This window comes from Cyanistes caeruleus, chromosome 6 (assembly GCF_971803275.1).
Source record: "Cyanistes caeruleus chromosome 6, bCyaCae1.hap1.1, whole genome shotgun sequence".
Taxonomy (NCBI): domain Eukaryota; kingdom Metazoa; phylum Chordata; class Aves; order Passeriformes; family Paridae; genus Cyanistes; species Cyanistes caeruleus.
Genome location: NC_141706.1, coordinates 44,929,918 through 44,935,917, shown reverse-complemented (window position 1 = coordinate 44,935,917; position 6,000 = coordinate 44,929,918).

Here is a 6,000-nt window from a genome sequence, read left to right as displayed (position 1 = left end):
ACTGGATCTCTTATGTTTTTGTTTAGCAAATCCTGTTGCATCAGGAAGTATACCTTACAGATAACATATCCATCTCAACTCTGTCTCTCTCATGTGTAGAACCTACATAATGCTCTTTTAAGTCTTAATGCAGAACTGATAGTCAAGAAATAGAGAGAACACACACAGGAATTGACACTTCTGCTTTCTCCCCTGGAACATTATTTGAAGACTCTGTTAAGTGCACTAAGTGCACAACACTCCTGAAAACATTCCTATGGAAAAAGAAACAGATTTAGACAACAGGAAATCAGATGACCCCCTCTAGAACTTAGAATCTCCGTGGGCTGCAGGCAAATATTTCCCTCCATTTCAAATCCAGAACATGGAGTCCTCTTCCAAGGGTGAATGTATCCATTCTTTCATGAAAGGGCATGGTGATTTTCCTTTCTTTCATAAGAGGAAAAAGGGCAGATATGTGATTTACACCTCTTTATGATATTATTGAAACATAGAGTCAGGATAAGAGAATTCATTGCTTATCTGAGGATTCAAAACTCACCACAAGATTATTTGACCATTCTGGGTACAGGAAGTTGTGTTGTTGAGCAGAAAAGAATGCAAAAGTCATGCAGCCAAGAGAGTGAACAAGTGCAGGCATGACTATCTCACTTATTAGTGCACTTACTTGGAGCAGAAAAGCTCTGTACAATATTTCTAATCCCAAAACTTCTTTTCTATATTATTGGTAATGTCTCACCTCCTTTATTTTAAAGTAAACATGTTTAATTTAAAGTTCAGAGAGTATTACAGAGACATCTTCTGTTGCTTATCTTTCAAGACTGTAAAGCTCTTTTCAGAATTACTCTTTTTCAGGATGCAATCTCCCCTCCTACAAAGTATGACCCTAATTCCCTATTCTTGTCCTTATGACCTTGCATTTGGCTGCACTAAAATGTGTGTTTTTCAAGAGAACCCAAGTTAACAAGCTACACAAATTGCCCTGTAAAACTGACCAAGCCTTATCCTTATTTACCACTCTACCATTCTTTAGTCACTACAGACTTTATAAGCAATAATTTGGTATTTCTGGAGCTGGTCATACACAGAAACTAGAAATAGCAAGCTGCCAGTCTCAAAAATCATCAGGAAAAACTTGAGAGTATTGAGGCTCCACTTCTGAATTTTTTTATATTACTATACGAACAAAAAAGACACAAAAAAGTAATAAACAATGAAAAAAGAATATGCTTCATATTCATTCATATGCACATTATTGAATGCAAAACACATAAAAAATGGAAAACAAACATTTAAGAATGCACAACCATCAAATATGAAAATTGGTATATAATAACATGATAAAACAGGCTAGGGTTATTCCAAAATTCATTTATGTTTCATCACTTTTTGTAGAACAAATTTTTTGACAGAACCCTTCTTAGATGCTACCTCAGCCTTAGAAAAGTTAACTATGATGCATTTTGTTCTACTTCAGCTCCTCATTCATTAAACATTCTGCAGTTATCACATGACTACCTATTACATATGCAATTAATACTTTTGACTACAAGTTTATCTAGGTCCCAGTTCCGTATGTGCTTCATTTTGTGCATGTAGGAGCTCAACAGAGCTGCACTCTGTTAGTTAAAGTTATGCTTGTTCCTAAGTGTTTGTAGAGTCAGGACTGAGGTAAGACTCTGTCTGTGATAAAGGGCTGGTGCATGTGTACTTTAAACCTTTTACTACTGCAGAATTTTACATTCACAGAGAGCCTACTGTATTTGTTCAGTATTTCTTATCATTTCAATGGGACCTCTCATGTGAGTAGAATATATTAATAACCTAAATTGTGGCATATAACTTATATGTCGACAAAGTGCGATTTATTTTTAAAAACAAACAGTATGTTTTACATTCTAAGCAAGATACAACCTCCTTCTATTTATTTTAAAACATATCTACCAAATAAGGGAAATCTTTCAAATCTTTTTCTTTGCCACTTTAAAATTACAAAAACCTGAAACACCATGAAAGTTATTTTTCAACATGCAATCCTGTACATTAAGAAAGGAATCAAATCATAGAAACTCTGAAAATAAGTTTAAACCTTTTTCTTTCAACTTGCTCCATCAATTAAAGTTCCTTCTCCTTATTGTCCATGTCCTCAGCTGTAAATAACATATGACCTCTTCTGTCTAAAACATGATAAAACTGTTGCAAATATGGACATGAAGGTAAGAAAAGCAGTACATAGATAATGAATGCCTGGATAATGTTGACCTCTAAAATGGAAAATAAATAAATCAAGAATCTTAATATCTGTTCTCTAGATTCACATGTATGTTAGTTGATCAAATATTGCATCATGACATACATCAGACCGTAGTATATAAACTGCAAACATAAAAAGTTGGCATAAAGTGACCGGTAATTTCTATTCAAAGTAGAGACCATATTATTTAAAAAAGAAAAACAGGTAAAAGCTAAATAATTGGTAATATATCTTAAGTAAAAAAATAAGTGCTGTAGTCAAAATATTCCTGTCTCATCTTAAGAAGGTCCTTCCTTTGTTGCACTAAAAATTTAAACCGCATAACACAGATTTACAGCTTCAATTTGGTATGTGAATTAATGTTCTATCAAAACATTAAATATACATTGATCTTCAAATTCTCTCTCAGGACTGAGTACCTCATAAGTACCCTTTTGAATTATTTTTATGATATGCTATCACTTAGATTTCTTCAATTCAATTTTCAATTCAGCTGTTGATTTTAGAGGAAATACAGTGTCTTTGACTATCTTCGAAAAGTTAATAACTGAAAAATTCTACCATTTAATTCTTCAATATAAGTTGTACTAAAGGTGATGAAAGTTTATTGACTTCCACAGGCCATGGATCAAATTCTAAAAACAGTCTCTGGCTACTGTATGGACTCTACAAAGTTAATAAATGTCTAATGTGCAGACAGTTACAATGTGAAGAGCAGTATATGAAAATTGCTGGAGATGTAAAAAAAAAGAAATCCGAAATGGCTCCAGAAATATATGATACTTTAATTCAAGTTAATAAGTGCCTTCATATTTTAGGAACAGATCCCAGATTAAAAAGGTTGGAATTCCATTTTGAGACTAAACTGAATGTTTTAATATTTGCTATATATAGTGTGTATATATATGTATACATATATATATAGCCTATTTACAGGTTTTACTATTTTTCTGTGGCTCTCCTGAGGCAATGACACTTTCAACAATTTGGTTTTTTGTTATAAAGACCTATGCCTAATGCTATAGACAGGTAAGAAGTAAATCAGCAGCAATTAGAAAATGAAGAAAAACACAAGATTAATTTATCATGCAACACGTATTCATGTTATAAAAGTATTTTACATTTCCCTACATTAAAAAAAATACAGCAAGAAGTCACACATGTAAAGAAAAAACACTGCATGAAAGTAGTGTAATGTAGAACTTTGACTTACCATCAAAAATTATTACATTAAGTATATATAGGCACATGACGACACCACAGAAAAGACTGTCACTAAATCTCTTCATTATAATTAAAACCACTCAAAATATTTTCTTCAATTCATTCAACTTTAATATACAGAAAAGCAGCTAGCTACCTTAGGCTTCAAAATGACAGTTTCACAGATTTTACAATCCAAAGCCTCCACTGAAATCAATAGGTTTTTTTGCCTGAATTAAAATAACATCAAGGTGGTGAAATAAAATGTGAAAATTAAACATAAAAATTAAATATCCAGTTTGAAAAGCAAGTCAATCATATAATAGATAAGACTGATTAGGATTTAAGGCATTCTTACAGCAACTTCATAGGATGCAAAGGAATTTTTTTTTTTTTTTTAATTATTGAACAGTTTAGCAGCATGAATAGAAATAAGTAACTGTTCTGTTGTGTGAGACCAGAGATCAATGCTTTAATAAGTAGATCATACTAATTTAAAATTAGAAAGAATTATTTCCCACTGCTTTTTTCACTCAATAGCAAGTATATAATCTTCATAAATGTTTGTAGTAGTTTAGGATGCTCTAATACAGTTCAATTTCCCTACAACATAATAACCACACAGTTGAAATTTTTTTAAAAGATGTCAAACAATTTAACTTCGAACTTACAACATTTAGAATGATTTCTGTAAACAATGGCTGGCAAAATAATTTTAAAATCTCTAGGGATATTTTCTCTAAGTTTTATCATTTACTTTAAATAAATTCAACCAAAACCAATTTGAATGCTATTTTAATTGCATTACCATTGCTGCTCTTGTGTAGAAGTTATCGTTTCATTGAATGAACTAAACGAATGCTTTATCAATGCAAACTGAAATATTTGGGGCATGCTGCAGGTAAAGGTGAATGTTTTTACAACACACACTCTCCTAAAACAGACTATTTATCATTCTTTAGAAAAAGGGACATGAAAAAACAATACTATGTGTGTGGCCTACATTACCTTCACTTAGTGCACTAAATACAGGTTTTTTAGAAAATTGTGCAGTTTCTGCACCATTGATAATCTGACAGTAAGTATTTATTGAAGGTAAAACACTCATTGTCTGTTGACACTATTTGCTTTAATATATAATCTTGCTAACCAAATGATCTTTAAGCAATGCAGATAAGCAATGGCATGCAAAGGGTCACTTAAATGCCAATTTGACTGTTTCATAAACGTAAGCATTCTTTTCCCATGACTATTCTCAGCTACTTAATTGAAAGTATTATCCATTTACAAACTTAAGGCCTGCCATAAAAAGGCTCTCTTCTGTATCCAATAGACCTTTCGGGACCCTAAGAACAACAACATCTAATAAATAAAGGTTCTTTTTCTTTTCCTCTTTTCTTATAGAGAAGCAAAGTAACCTATGGCGCATCTAAACAAAGCTATCTGTAAAGATCTTATTAGCAGTGGGGACCATAAAACTGAAGAGTCTGGCATGGCATGGGATGGACAGGATCAGTTAAATTAGGACACAGTCTGTACTGCTTTTGTAATCCTCAATCCTGCTAGAGAATGACAGATACACCCTATGACAAGAGCAAGGCAATAAGCAGTTGTCCTTAAATTACAGCTGTCCATGTAGAATCTCCTGAATTTCAGACAAGCACTGACTGTAATACAAATTCAAGTTAATGAATTTTTAATACATCTTCTCTATTTAAAGATGATGACTTACAGCTGGCATTGCTTATATTAAATTTGTGGTATTTTCCATTGTTTGTTTTTAATTATTTTGATTAGATTATTCTTGGAATTGTACGGACAAATGCAACCCCCACATAAGCAACTTCAGTTTCTGCTGCAATCAAGAGAAGTTCCGTCTGCATATAACAGGACTGGATGGCTCCTATGCGTTTTAAAAACCATATCACAGCTATTTCAAGGAGATAAATGGAAAATTAAACTAGAGATACCAAACTAAATCTGATCATTTAGATCAGGAATTTTAAGTTCGTTTAAATTTGTTTTAAGTGCTCAGCTCCAAATTAGAAAGATAACATTGTTTCTTCAAACTTTGCAATATTGCTGCACACCTGTAAGTTCATATATTTTCAGTAATTTTTTTATAATTATGAGTTAATTTTTAAAAATTACTTGACATTTGAAGTCTGAGGAGCCAAAGATTGTTGCAGATGGTGTTCTTGTAGCTCTTTCTGAACTTCATCTGGTTTAGTTTTTTATATTGGTTTTCTTTCTATATGTAGCACACCCAAGGATGGAGCTAAAATGTTCATGAACAGCAGATAAACACAGTATTGCCAACTGCTAAGTTACATGGATATTTTCACTCCCACTCTGGAATAGTACAGGAAGCAATGGCACACAAACAGCAATGACCATCAGAAAAATGTAAATAAAGTGAACTACAGCAGTTTAGAACTGCTGTCACTATACATATCACAGCAGTGCCCACAGCTATTCAGTACAAGGAATAAGCAGAAAAGTGTAATAAAACGAAATTTCCAGTGTACTCTACCTAAATTGCT